The following is a 16,169-nucleotide window of genomic DNA, read 5'->3' as shown; positions in this document are numbered from 1 at the left end:
CGTTCACCTGCAGTCAGGGGCGGACTGACCATTTGGGCTCTCGGGCACTGCCCGAGGGCCCGGGGTCAGTAGGGGGTCCCATGAGATGCCCCTGGTACCTTTCATAAGCTTTTTTGGGTGTGGTTTGAGTGTGGGCAAGGACACAGTTGCCCCATGATCCCCTATTGCCCGGGGGCCCCATGAGTTGTCAGTCCGCCCCTGCCTGCAGTGTATCTTTAAATGCATAGGGGCATCTATATCCACGTTGTCTGCTCAGTAACCCACCTAATAATGCAGTATGTAATTAATGCCTGTTAGCCTTCCTGCCATAGTAGGAAATATGCATCTGCTATACACTGTCATGTTTCTTTCACTTCATTTATACACGGTGTGAATTACATGAAACATTTACTTTGCTGATATCTAATCACATCTTCGAACGGATGATTTAATCACGCTGAAAGAATATGATGTGGAATATCTAATACAACGCTCCCTTATTCAACCAACCACTGCAAGCAAATTATGTTTCATCATCTTTATGTGTCATACACGAGACAAGCCAATGTTTGATTGGAAAAATAAATAAGGAGTATCCCAAAGAAGACATTTGGCAGTTACCAGCAGGAACGAGATGTCTACTAATTTAGATATAAACGACCTATTGTCGGCCATTTACAGTTTTCTCGCGTTATGGGAAATATTGTTGCATGGTCTATAAATTTGTCCTGAAAAAAAAAACTGATTAAAAACACTTATACGGCTGGAGAGGAGCAATAACACGGCACAGCTGCTACTTAGTGCATTCCGTCATTCCTGCTGCAGCTGAAAACGAGGTGGGGGGGGGATTTTTTTTTTTTTTAAGCGAAGAATGATTACCATTTTAATCTTGACAAGCACTTTGCTGTCTGAATAGCATTTCCTAAGTGACAGTTGTCATCATGGAAAGTTGAAGCTTTTATTGTTTATGTTGTATCGGAACGCTATGTTTGTACGCTTCCTGGAACCACTTGATCTCGTGCCTCTCTACATCTAAATGTGTTGCGAGGGCAATTTTTGCTAATTTACCTGCATTACCAAAATGGACATCCTGACTGCTGGTGTTTAGATGCACTTAATAACGTTTTTATTTTAGTGCTTACTTTTTGAGCTCATAAATATGCAGATTGGGTTATGTAAGGGAGTGTGCTGGTGTCTGGCTCTTGGCCCTTTGCACAGATTAATAGAAAAGATGGCTTAAAAAGCTAGAACAGCAATCATGCCAACACAATGGTCTTCATGTATGAAATGGGACTAAAAAGGAAAAGTCTCTCCTGATGTAGGTCTTGTTGTTGCCTGCTGCCCCCTGGGTATATCTGTAATTGCTTTGTAGGGATAGAGAGGGGTTAAAGCTACAGTGTCTCTGAAGTGACATTCCTCTTCTATGCATTGTATAAAGTAATTCAATCATCCTGCAAACAGTGAATGCTAAAGGTGACTACAGGCAGTGGATAGCAAGTGGTCATGTATGCATAATGTGGCCAGCAAACGACTGATCTTATAAACAGGCTTTTGCACAAACATGCACAAAACATCTTTTGAGTATTTATATTTGTGGCTAGTGGTCAGCAAATGGGCAAGTGGAAGGGTTGGGGTGCCTTACTATCACAATAGTGACTGGCTGAAAAAAAAATCCCTCTTGGCCAACTGATTTCAATGGCTAACTGGTTAGCACTTCTTAGCAGCAGTAGGGTAGTTGGCTTGAATCCCAACCACGGCACAATTTGCAAGGAGTTATGTTCTCCCTGTGTTTGCATGGGTTTCCTCCGACACTCCAAAGACATGCTGGTAGGTTAATTGGCTCCTGTCTAAATTGGCCCTAGTATGTGTATGTATGAATGTGAGTTAGGGACCTTAGATTGTACGCTCCTTGAGGAAAGGGACTGATGTGAATGTACAATATATATGTAAAGCACTGTGTAAATTGATGTTATATAAATACCTGTAAAATATAGATAGATTCTTCCCCTTAGCCCTGGTTCACACTGATGCGGAGTGGCACATCACATGTAATTCGCACAGGAACCGCACCGCATTCCTGTGCAAATCACGTACGATTTCTGTGTGGTGCAATTTGAACCATACATTTTGTATGGCTCAAATCGCAACGCATCCACACCAAAATAGTGCAGGACCCATTTTTGTGTTTGCACTAGAATCGGATCACATGTGGATAAATAGCTGGATCACTCATGCGATCTGATCCTGCACATTGCACTGCGTTTTGAGAACCGATTTCAGGGTGTTGTTAACTTAAAATACACACCCGCAGCTGTTCGCATGAACACGGTGTGAATATGATGTGGTGCAGAAATTGCACAGTAACCGTTGTGAATTCTGCACCATATCAGTGTAAACCAGGCCAAGAGATGTAGGGAAGGGCTTAAGGGGAATTAGATTATTTCCTATTCCAACCATAAATAGCTGGATCACACAAATGTTCTCTTATGTCTGCAAACAACTTTAGCCCCACAGAGCCCACAATTTTCAAGGACCCTGAATGGCATGGCTTATTCAGAGGTGTTAATAATTTGTTGGGGATTGTTCAATATGAAAATGATGAATACCAATTGAAGTCAAAGAAGGGTTATGCACAGGGGCAGACTGACAACTCATGGGGCCCCCGGGCAATAGGGGATCATGGGGCCCCTGTGTCCTTGCCCAAACTCAAAAAAGCCTATGAAAAAGATACCAGGGGCATCTCATGGGGCCCCCTACTGACCCCGGGCCCTCGGGCAGTGCCCAAGTTTCCAAATGGTCAGTCCGCCCCTGGTTATGCAGTCAGATGGACACAATAACAGTCCATTTTCATAGTTTTACCTCCACTTTCCCGTTACAGCTGTTTTACAGGGTGTCTAATTATAACTGTACAGTTCATTAGGCAACAGAGTTAAGCCCAGCGCCATCAGTAATTGGAACTCAGTAAAGGCTCTTTCACATCGGCAACACTGCCTACCGTCCTCTCAAAGGCTATCCGCGGTGGACACTTTTCAGAGGACAGTATAGCAACAACTGGCAGGCATTTAGGAGGTTATCCTGACACCTCCTAAATCCCAAGGGGGGTTTTCTACTGAGAAAATAAAACAAATAGCAACTGTGCGACAAGTATTTGACTTGCGGATGTAGCTCACTTCCATTGACCTCAATAGGTGAATTTGACAGGCAGTGTCACTTGTCAAACTTTGAAGCTGGGTTAAATTGCTGTACACATGCATGTTGACCACGGTATGTGTACAGCCCAATCTAGCTGTAATGTTACAGTTTACAACCCTCTGTTTTACTGCCCCCTGGCCTCTATCATGAAAGAGCCCTAACAGACCTGGTCTTACACATACCCCCTTTTCCTGTGCAATACAACTCTGTGTTAGAACACTTGGGACAAAGGGTGTGGCTGTTACTCAGCTGTGCCGGGAGAGAGCACTGGAACAGAAAGTCAGGAAGCAACATTTGAACTGAGAGAAGAAATGTATTTCAAGGCATTTCCAATTAAAATATCATAACTTGAGGATACAGGAATATAAGGAGATAATATGGTATGGGATTTCACTACAAACTAGTTAAAAGAGACCTCAAATCAAAACTGTGGATGCCACTCAGGCTGTAATGATCCCAGTCAATAAAGACATGATCAAAGACCACCGATCGCTCAGTTCTATGTCTTCAGTGAGCAGAGAGGTGGTGATTGACAGTCTCCGGCTCTCTGCTTTGCCCCTCCAGTGCTCACGGGAGAACCGGATGTAGAGGGGGTGGGAGCAGCTGTCCCAGGCTTGCAGAGGTTCACTGAGAGGCTGAACCAGCTGCTAGTCCAGGCATCTGGATGGATCCAGGTTTTAAGTGACATCAGGCCCACTGTTGGCTGAAAATGAGTGCGCTTTGTTCTGCACTCCTGTGATCCATAGAAGAAGTAGGGCCAAAAAAACCTTGGACCTACTTTTCCTTTAATCCTTGGCTTGAATATCTACAGATGCAGAATTTATTGGTTGTAAAACAACCGGTTGTTGGCAACTAGTAAATTATAGACAGTAGAAGGTCTGGTCTGGTCTACTTTAGCGAAGCTAAAGTTATACAACAGATATCCAGACTGATCCTCTATATTGAGGTGTGGCTTTAAAGGGAATCTATCACACCCATGCAAGAAAACCCAGGCTGAAGTTTGAATTCTCTGTTCTAAGGAAGTGAAACTGAACCTAAATGGCTTCATTGCAAATTATGTGATTACCCCAGTATAATTTTCCCAAATGAAAGCCAAAATAAGGTAGTTTCCATCTCTGGCTTCCCAAACAGGCATATGACTTTGTGATGGAGACCCTAACCATAGGTGGTCATATCTCTCCCCAACAGCAAAGAAAGATAAGACCTATACCATTTATTGTTATAACTGTCACATGCTGATCCAGCTGATATCTTCCTTTTCTATTGTGACAAGATGCAATCCATCAATGATCTCAAGGTTTTCATAAGATATCAGATAACCTCCACAAGTGTTAACGAGCACATCCTTAATTTGTATGTTAACATCTACATGCCCAGATTACTGCATATCATCCCTTGAGAGGCTGAAAATTGTTCAATTTACGACAGCCATAAGTTTAGGTCAAAAGGACGTATTGCACATAAGGTTTAGTTCAGCAAGATGGATGAGTTATGTTAATGCTGCTCATTACTTTATCTCATGACAATTTTCTCAAAAGATAGGTATCTATTAGGTGTAAAATCATTATTATTCCTTTTTAAAGGAACAATTAACTGTTAAAAGATTTATATTCTTGCAGTATAAACCACAATTTTTTCATACAAAAAGTTGAAATTTATTATTTTCCTGCTCTCTCCATTAAAACTCGGTTATCACCTGCCTTAAAATGTGTTTTTTAAATGTGTGGGTTTTTTTTAGGTTTCTAAAGCCAAAACATTTTTTTTATTAAGTAAGAAAATTCCAATGATCTGTTAGGAAAGAAACAGACAGCAAATCTCCCCAATGTGAGCAAATCTTAGAAAGTTGTTACAGGAACATGTGTCAACATTAGAAGATTTTCCCTTAGCGCTCTTGCGTAAGGGACAGATTTTGATGCAATTTGCAGGGGATCTGTAAGCTGATCCTCTGCTGATCGGAGCAGAGCTGGCAGATGACACATCTCTGTCCACTCAGTATCTTCAGAGCAGACACTGTCCATTTATACACGGCTACCTCTGATTCGCTCCAACTAATTGGAAGAGGACAGAATCCTGTCTCATTTTTTTAGTAGGCCTGATAGGATCTGGAGGCAGGTGGGTGTAAAAAGACACAAGTCACTTTACACCTGCAGGTCCATAGGGATGAATGGACCTTCCGATCAAGTTTGCCTGAAGAACTGAAAGATGGACCTGATTGTAACACCCGACTGAAAGGAGCCCTGGACCTTGTTCTAGTGGCAAATGTCTGGATTTTCTATCACTTTTTATCCAAATGGTAGCCAAGCCAAAAAGGGAAAGGTTGATTCTCCACAGAGGAGACACAGAAAACAACAACCCCACAGGAGTTCTATTCGTTTCATAAACTGCCCCCCCCTACAAAAAAAAGAAAAAAAATCTTTTATTGACCCATTTACACCTATTCATTCAAACGTTATTTTAATTTTAACACATGCATGTCAACACATGTACACAGATATCCATTATTTTAAATTGTGCAAATTTCTTTGATGTTTTATGCAAATTTCTTTGATGTTTTGATGTGCATCGTCCAGGGGCGGACTGACCATTTGGAAACTCCGGCACTGCCCGAGGGCCTAGAGTCAGTAGGGGGCCCCGTGAGATGCCCCTAGTACCTTTTTCATAGGCTTTTTTGAGTTTTGGCAATGACACAGGGGCCCCATGATCCCCTATTGCCCGGGGGCCCCATGAGTTGTCAGTCCGCCCCTGGCATCGTCCCTTTTTGGTTTAATCCATGTATAATATTCCCATCACACACATATCTGGAAATGGTCAGTAGTAAGCTACAAGCAGCTGGTTCCTGGAAACATCTTAGAAACATCTTAGATCAAAATGTATGTATATTATCAGCATACCAAGGATATTTAGAAAACAGTCTGAATGTTTATTTAGGTGATAACATGACATTTTTAATGTGCAAAGTTTTGAGGCCACGCAGGACCCCTTCCTCAGGAATATTATGATCACATGCCTGATTAAAGGACCTTGTTCTTGCTGGAAACATTGCATCCTACCAATGTGATGTGATCACCTGAATAATAATTCAGAATTTTTTTAACCAGTTTCCCACTGCTGCCTTCCCACTCTGTAAGAGGATCTAAATGCCAGGCGATAGTGGGCATTCCAATCATTTGACTGCTGTGATTGGCCGTCACATGATCAGAAATCTCCTAGACTCCACCTCCGCAACATCGCCAAAATACGCACGTTCCTAACCCCAGAAACCACTAAACAGCTCATCCACTCCCTCATCATATCACGACTCGACTACTGCAACTCCCTCCTCACTGGCCTGCCTCGCCGCTGGCTATCCCCGCTTCAGTTGATCCTGAATACGGCTGCCAGACTCATTCACCTTTCCAACAGCTCCATCTCCGCCACCCCCCTCTGCCAATCTCTCCACTGGCTTCTGATTGCGTAACGGATCAAATTCAAAATCCTAACACTGACGTACAAAGCTGTCCACCATACTGCCCCGAACTACATCATTGACCTAATATCCAAGTACCGCCCAACACGCACACTCCACTCCTCACAAGACCTCCTTCTCTCTAGTTCCCTGGTCTCCTCCTCCCATGCCCGCCTCCAGGACTTCTCCAGGGTGTCACCCATCCTCTGGAACTCCCTGCCCCAACCCATCAGATTATCACCTACTCTCCTCTCCTTTAGGCGCACCCTGAAAACCCATCTCTTCAGGGAAGCCTACCCCACCCCCTGCTAACCTGCCAACCTCCTCCACTCTTCCTACCACTCCATCCCCCACAGCTATCTCCTCCTGTACCACTATCCCCTCCCTCCTAGATTGTAAGCTTGGAAGAGCAGGGCCCTCGATCCCCTCATGTTTTGCATTGTATTGGTATTGTTCTGTCACATGTTCTGTCCCCCTTTGTAATGCTGAGCGAACCATTGCTGAGCGAACCATTATAAATACTGTATAATAATAACAATAATAATCACAAGTATGCATCAGGATCTTTCTGGTGCCTGTCAGTTACTGTGCTGGGAGTGTGTAGGCAGTACGGTAATGTGTCTATGTAGGGCTGCATATATGCAGTATACAGTTGCAAGAAAAAGTATGTGAACCCCTTGGGATTACATGGAGTTTTGCATGAATTGGGCATAAAATGTGCTCTGCACGTCATTTAAGTCACAACAATAGAAGAACACAGTCTGCTGAACATAATACTACACAAACATTAGATGTTGCCATGGTTTAATTGCATATAACATGTGAACATTCACAGTGCAGGGAGGAAAAAGTATGTGAGGCCCTAGCTTAATGACTTCTCCAAGAGCTAATTGGAGCCAGGAGTGAGCCAACCTTGACTCCAATCAGTGTGATGATATTGGATATGTTGCTAACAGCTGTCCTGCCCTTAAAAAACACACACCTGTTTTGGGTTTACTGGTTTCAAGAAGCACTGTCTGATGTGAACCATGCCTTGCAGAAAAGAGCTCTCAGAAGACCTACAATCAAGAATTGTTGACTTGCATGAAGCTGGAAAGGGTTACAAAAGTATCTCCAAAAGCCTTGATGTTCATGTGTCCACGGTAAGACAGACTGTCTACAAATGGCGAAATTTTAGCACAGTTGCTACTCTCCCTAGGCGTGGTTGTCCTGTAAAAATGACTGCAAGAGCACAGCGCAGAATGCTGCATGATGTAAAGAAGAATCCCAGAGTGTCAGCTAAAGACCTACAGAAATCTCTGGCACATGCTAACATTTTTGATGACACATCTACAATAAGGAAAACATTAAACAAGAATGGAGTACATGGGAGGACACCACGGAGGAAGCCATTGCTGTCCAAAAAGAATATTGCAGCACGTTTGAAGTTTGCAAAAGAGCACCTGGATGTTCCACAGCACTACTGGCAAAATATACTGTGGACAGATGAAACCAAGATTGAGTTGCTTGGGAAGAACACACAACACTATGTGTGGAGAAAAAAAGGCACAGCACACCAACATCAAAACCTCATCCCCACTGTAAAACATGGCGGAGGGAGCATCATGGTTTGGGGCTGCTTTGCTGCCTCAGGGCCTGGACGGATTGTTGTCATTGATGGGAAAATGAATTCCAGAGTTTATCAAGACATTTTGCAGGAAAACATATGACCATCTGTCCGCCAACTGAAGCTCCGCAGAGGATGGGTGATGCAACAGGACAATGACCCAAAGCATACAAGTAATTCAACAAAACAATGGCTGCAACAGCACAGAATACGCCTTCTGGAGTGGCCCAGTCAAAGTCCTGACCTCAACCCGATTTAAATGCTGTGGCATGACCTTAAGAAAGTGATTCACACCAGACATCCCAAGAATATTGCTACACTGAAACAGTTTTGTGAAGAGGAGTGGTCCAAAATTACTCCAGATCAATGTGCAGGTCTGGTCTGCAACTACAGGAAACGTTTGGTTGAGGTTATTGCTGCCAAAGGAGGGTCAACCAGTTATTAAGTCCAAAGGTTCACATACTTTTTCCTCCCTGCACTGTGAGTGTTTACATGTTATGTGCAATTAAACCATGGCAACATCTAATGTTTGTGTAGTATTATGTTCAGCAGACTGTGTTCTTCTATTGTTGTGACTTAGATGACGTTCAGAGCACATTTTATGCCCAATTCATGCAAGACTCCACGTAATCCCAAGGGGTTCACATACTTTTTCTTGCAACTGTATATCAGTGTTAAAGCCCAGCCATTGAGAGGCTGCATATATGCCTACCTCCAGCAGCAAATGGTTAAAGATCCTTGGTGTGCTGGTGATATACAATACACTATCTTAATTCCATAAGGGGCATTATAAGGCCTAGTGATGACAATGGCAGTGTATGAAAATGCATAATTGTTGATAATGCACTTAAAAATGCATACAAATGTGATTAATAACCTGTGCAGTAATCTTTATGAGTTCACTTTTACATATAAAATACTTCACCCTTTGATAAACCATTCCACCTGCTGTAACATCAGCTGTTCCATGCGGCAATAACTTTGAGAGATTTTAAAAATTAATTATCAGTTCCTACAAAAGCAAATAGCTCAAAAGAATGAAAATACTGCCAGGATTACACTTTTGTGAATTGAGCCTTGACATCGGTATTGAGTAAATACTCACAAAGAGTGTTAGGGATTCTATTTCTAGAAGTTAACTTTATTTAGTTTTAATATTGTCAGATGTTGTGAAGTTATTGGCTAATAGAGATGAATAAATCTGCTTAGGTTTATTTTCCTGAGTGGTCACCGAATCCTGTTTGAAATTTGGTGAACTCAAACTTGAATGCAAATCTTTTGAATTCTTTGGAAGGGAAATCTTGTTAATATGTTTTTGCCATTTTTTGCTAATAGGCAAACCAGTGACAAAAAGGGCTTGGGGAAATAAGCCCTGCCATGGGGGACATGTACTAATGCAAAACATTTTTTTAAAGAAAATACATTAAAAAGAGAGAGAGAGAGAGTCTGAGAGAAGAACACAAAGCAATCCCAAGCTTCCTGCATTGGGAGCAGAGGAGGAGCTTGGCAGATGTACTGAGATGAGGAGGACTGGAGCCAGCCAGGTCTGGAGGTGCTATCTGCTGTCAGAGTGGATCAGAAAGATCTCTTCTGCATATTTCTAAGCTCTAGATGAGAAACACCCAGCACATTCCTCGCAGGTTGCTTTAACTGAACATTCAGTGGAGGATCCTGCGTGATTTGAAGGTGGCAGTGTACCCTGGAACGACCTTGGGTTGGTGTCCAATGTAATAATGATTCCTTATAAATTGAAGATGATTGTGATCTGGTAAGGGAGTGGGTACTTCTGGTTGTGATGTGATTTAAGAGTTTTGCACGCTGGATTCTAGCATTCGGAATATATAAAGAATTTGTTCTGGCCGCGAGGTCCTTATTTTGCACACCGGGAGTGGACTTAAGTTGTGTGTATATTTGTATACCATGTTTTTGCTGGTCTAAGATTTTAGTGACTATTACAATGCAGTGGTCCTACTTCACAAATTTTAGTGGGTTCAAACACAATTATTCTTATTAGTTAGATAAAAAAATAGGACGGGAGCTGGAGAGACATATAATCTCACCTGTCCTTGTATTTTGGTTTGTAGGTGCCACACCCCTATTTAATCAGAAAGATATAAAAACCCTAACAGATAAAAAACTAATGGGGCTTTTAAAGCACCATATCATATGAAAGTATAAAGATGCACAACATGAAAACACTAGATAAAATAGAACATGTTTTTTTGTAATTTTATAAAAAAAAACACATAAGTGGTAAGAGAGACCAATTGGTCAGCCAAAATATACACATGCATAATAAAGCAGAAAAAAACATAGTATAAATCTATAGGTAACAAAAAGGGGGGAAAGGCTCTGGCCAGGGACACAAAGACGTCACGAGCAAGAGTCTAAGAGCCCCCAAAATACCATCAAATACATAGATCGTCAGTAGGCAAATGTATTTCCATGAAGTTAAATTATTGATCTTTATGGATCAATAATTTTTATTGGGGGATCAATATTTAATTATTATTGGGGGGGGGACCATCAGTCCAACAATACCTCAGATAAACAGCAGAAAGCCAGACCAATGTTCGTTCCAATTGTGCAAGGCTGCAGTAATCAATCATCAAAATTCAATGATGAAACCCAAGCTTAGCCATATTCAGATGGTAAAAGAGCAGAAGTTCCATCAATTGACAAAAAGAGGGCAAAACCTGCCCAAACAAGAGCCCAAGTCTAGTCCTTCTATATTCGTATTAGTTTAATTATTTAAGTTTTGCTTTGTGCATTTTCTTGGAGTATTAAAAATAAGTGTAAAATTGGCAAGTAACAAGGCAGCACAATGGCTAAATGGTTAGCACTTCCGTCTGGCAGTACTAGGGTCGTTGGTTCGAATCCCAACCACAGCACCACCTGCCTGGAGTTTGCATGTTCTCCCTGTGCCTGCGTGGGTTTCCTCCGGATACTCCGGTTTACTCCCACCCTCCAAAGACATGCTGGTAGGTGAATTGGATCCTGTCTTAATTGGCCCTAGTATGTGTATGTATGAATGTGAGTTGGGGACCTTAGATTGTACACCCCTTGAGGGTTAGGGACTCATGTGAATGTACAATATATATGTAAAAGTGCTGCGTAAATTGACGGCGCTATATAAGTACCTGAAATAAATAACATTTAATAGGGATAATAGGCCTAACCTAAAAGTAACTTTTTTGCTGATATGGGATTTCAGAATATCCTGCATCAGAATCTACTTGGTGTGCTGGTTTTGACTTTTTTGGTACATTTCTATTTCTGTCTTCATCCCTTTTGCAAATTTTCCCTTGCTTTCTGTCTGGTGAGACTATTGTCAGTAACACAGGATGTGAAGCAAAATCTAACAGAGCTCTAAATAGCAGTAAAGATTCAGTAGATGTTCCAATCCTTTCTGGTGCTATTTAAACCTAGAAAAAAAGTTTTCGGCTTGACATACATTTAAGACTGATTTACCACTTTGCAAATTGTTTTTGAATATGGCTGATCATCTCTATGCTGTGGCTGTTGACAGGCCTTTATCATTTCCTTCTGTTGAACATCATTATGTTCAGAAATATGCAAAGGTCAAATGATATCCCATTACTTTCTTTAATTTACACACCTCTGCGTTATTACATTTTATGGCACTGGGTTTAAACGTAAGCAAACACAAGAATGAAAATAACTAATTCTACTCGGGAATATGATTGATGCTGATTTCCTAAGTAATCTGCAAGGCTTTTGAAAGCTTCTGATAGAAAACACAATTACCGATGTATTGCCTCTTAACAGTTCAGAGACACATAGCATAACAGATGAGCCGAAGATGACACCGAGATAAATCTAATGACTTTCTCGGGCGACACTTGGTTTATGATATTACCAAAGTCCCACAATGTATTTGTCTAAATTACGGTTTATCATTTATCCCATATATCTCATGTATGCTAAACTCATTTAATGATGAATGGCCGGAACTGCTCATTGGTAAATTTCAGCACCAGAATGTTCAGATAACTTCGACATTGTTCCATCACACAGCCTTGTTTTTATCAAGCAACAACAAGAAGTGGCACTACGCGCTAGAGGACCTTGAAGTAGGAAGGAAGCTCAATGTGTTTTAGATTCTGATCCCAGGCAAGTCCATGTCTGCCAATAATCTACTTTGGGGCTCGTTTTTAAAAAAAGCAAAGCTAAAACAAAATTTTTTATGTAAAAAAATTAATAAATAATTAAATTGAATAAAGAGATTCTAGAGCAACCAAAATGATGCTAGGACATAATGCTGGGTACACGCCATAAGTTATTTTTTCATTCAACCCAGAGCTGAACAAAAAAAACTGAAGAGCTTGGGAGCTCGCTGTAATAGTGATCCAATGTTAGTATAGCGACCTCCCCGCTGACCTTTTGTATTCTGACAGTGGGACTAACCCACAATGAAAAAGCACTGGTCAACTGATTGGATGCTGATTGGATGCTGGTTTTCCAGCATGCCCGCATTGGACAGGTGGGTGTACACACGAGCCAAATGTCGATGGGTTTCTATTGTACAAGGCTTAAGTAATACATTTTGTGGAAGTGTGTTCAAAACTGAGCTGCATGTTCCAGATGAAGTCCTACGAATGCTTTGTACAGGGGCAAAATTATGACTCTCACTCCGGATTCTATACTTTTTTAATACAAAAGAACATTTTTGTTGCTTTGGAAACCACAGCTTGACATTGCATGCTATTATTACAATATACCAGAACACCCGGATCCTTAACAGTCATTTACTTCCCTAGTTGTTCGACTAAAATGTATGACACATGCACATTTTTAGCCCCAAGTGAATAATTTTACATTTGCCAACATTAAACCCCATTTGCCACACAGTTTCCCAATCACACAGTTCATACAGGTCTGTAATAAGTTAGAGACATCTTGTAGGGGCTTTATTCAGCTATTCAGCTTAGTGTCATCTGCAAACACATACTGTAAATGGCCGTTTTAATCTCAAATCTATATAGTTTATAGGTAGGGTAAAAAGTAAGGGCCCTGAAACTGAACCTTGAGGTACACCACTAATAACCTTGGACAGTAAAGAGTACAAATCATTAATCACTATATGTGGGAAACTGTGCCAGATGCTTTAGCAAAGTCTAACTATACTACGGTATAACTACAGCTACTCACTTGTCTACATTGTTTATGCTTCTCATTGAAAGAAAATACATTAACAAATGCGCTTATTTCATCTCTGAGGTATATAAATCTTTGCAATCAGTTATTCATACAACCACAGCTAAAACATTATTTATGAAATGGAGCAATGGCATTCCAGAAGACGACCTGGGAGACTTGATTCTGGAAGGATATCTGAAACTTTGCCAATGTATTACCAATAAACTATGGAGAGAGACTCAATTTAAATTGATACACGGGGCATTTATTCCTTTTATTTCTTCAATTGCTATTCCCCGCCCAGTGACATGCCCACAGTGTGGGACCTCTACACCCATGTTGTTCAATCATTTCTGGCTGTGCTCTCCAATATCAATCTTCTGGGACCAAGTCATCCTGTTTGTATGCTGCATAACCTCCTAAGACACAGCTCCTACTTTTGTTTAGCTGCAATGCTGCCCGCATACGTTCTGGTGAACAACATCTCTTTGTTTCCCAATGGACACACCTCTGCCTCCTAGTGACCCACAAGAACATACTGAAAGTGGGGACATCTTCCTCTCCATTTACAGCAGAGAAAAAGGACCTCACAAAACTTCTCTACCAAGAAAAACTTGACACCAAACTACAGAACGTTGGCACCACAAAAAGTTTATTTTCCAGATGGTGTTCCTACATTGAATGTGCTTTCACCCCTGTGGGAACTCAGTCTTTAATGCAGTCTTTCCAATATTCAGAGTGGTACCTCAAGGCAAACTTGACCAATTCCCAATTAAATTGAAAGTCCCTGTTCATCTGACTTCAAATATCTCATCTGCTTGTTAAATTAGCTGCCAAATCCTTCTACCTTATTAACCTGTAATTCTAGGGAGGGGAAAACATGTTTTCATCTTTCTTTCACCCCCCCCCCACACTTCCTTACTTGATATCACCTTAGATGACAGGTTTCAGTCCTTGGATCCATATACTTACAGTATTAGCTTGCAAATATTATAACTCTGTGGTCTGTTTTACACAACTTTCTTTGATGAAAGTCATCCAACCTCTGTGTTAGTTTTCTCTCCCTGTCTCATGCAAGAAAACATATTACTGTGATTTTGCCAAAAACGTTGTGCTGCATACTACCTTGTACATATGTACTAAAGCGCACCTGATCATCATACATACCCTTATTTTTGTACCCCGTTTTTATACTGCTGACTGATCTTTACTTTATTGTATTGTATTCTTATAACTCAAAAAATCTTAATAAACGTATTAAAAAAAAAAAGAAAATAAATTTGTTCAACAACTTCAGTCTTTCCCGAGATCAGTTAATTATCAGCCTGAGGGCCCATTCACACTATGGGGGGGATTTACTAAAACTGAAAAGTGCAGCTCTGCATAGAAACCAATCAGCTTCCAGGTTTTATTGTGAAAGTTGAATTGAACAAGCTTAAGTTAGAAGCGGATTGGTTCCTATGCACAGCTGCATCAGATTCTGAGTCCTCCAGTTTAAGTAAATTTCCCCCTATGTGTTTTGTTATTGCACTTGGAGAAAACCATGCATTAAGGTATGCTGCGGTAAGGCAGTCCAGTCATCTTGAATCAGCACACCTTAACACACTGAAAATCAAGTACAGGGTGCAGCAACATAACTTCCTTTTTTGAAATGCGTGCCATTCAGGCTGTAGCGGCCATAGTGGGGCGGGAGTGGTCTCAGGTGACAGGCGTAGTTCTAAAGTTTTTGTTCTCTTCCAGGTCAGTCATCATCATGTGTTGGAACAGTGAGCAGCATGCGTTTGCCGTAGAGGCCTACTTTTCGAACGGATTTTCTGTGATCGCAATTGGATTTAGGGGACATTTGGCTCCAACAGGACGGAGCAATGGCTCACGCTTCAAGAGCATCAATGGCTGTTTTAGGGGAACACTTCCCGGAGCGCCTCATCTCAATAAGGGGCGATTTGGAGTGGCCAGCCCGCTCCCCCGATTTGGCCCCTTGCGACTTTTTTTTGTGGGGTTTTTTGAAATCCTGCGTTTATGTAAACCATCCAAGGACCCTACAAGACCTGAAGGCCAACATCCGCACAGAAATTGCCAACATACCCGCTGCTATGCTGGTAAGGGTCATGAAAAACGACAGAAATTGGCTTATTCAGTGTATGGAAAATGGGGGGCGTCACTTACCGGATATGATTTTCAAAACTGTAAAACAGAACTTTATGTATCTACATTATTAAAGACAATAAAAACAATTCTAATTCATAAAATGGGTTTTATTGCGTTTTGAAATAGGAAGTTATGTTGCCGCACCCTGTATGATCCTTTATAGTAACACAGCACATTGCAATGCATAGCTTTGCAGTATGTTGCAGTCTAGTTGCATTGCTCCCTACTGTAACTGTGTGGTAGGGTGCCATTTAAAATGAATGGCATAGCAACACATCACATTATCATACATTAATGTGCAATATAAAGTGTATTGCAATACATGTAGAAATGAGCAGCAACCAGCCTTGTTGAGTGTTGACATATGTTTTGAAGTGTTTTGAATGATTTCAAAGGAAACTGTATTAGGCAATAAGGCAAAGGTGTGAATCCAGACCTACAGAAAGTTTTTCAACCAGGGTATATAAAGTTCAACTCAGTTCCATTTCTTGGTTCCATTAACACCCCCATTCTGGTGCGGACCACCTGAAAGTAGTTAACACCTTTGTCAAGAGCTTATACAGAAATGCCATAATTAACCTTAATTAATCCAGTTTCTCAGGTACAGATAGCATCCTTTGCTATCCATGCTGGCTTTCC

This window comes from Staurois parvus, unplaced genomic scaffold (assembly GCF_062004578.1).
Source record: "Staurois parvus isolate SC_StPar_1 unplaced genomic scaffold, SC_StPar_1.0 ptg000498l, whole genome shotgun sequence".
In the NCBI taxonomy this organism is placed as follows: Eukaryota; Metazoa; Chordata; class Amphibia; order Anura; family Ranidae; genus Staurois; species Staurois parvus.
Note: the sequence above shows the minus strand (reverse complement) of the source record.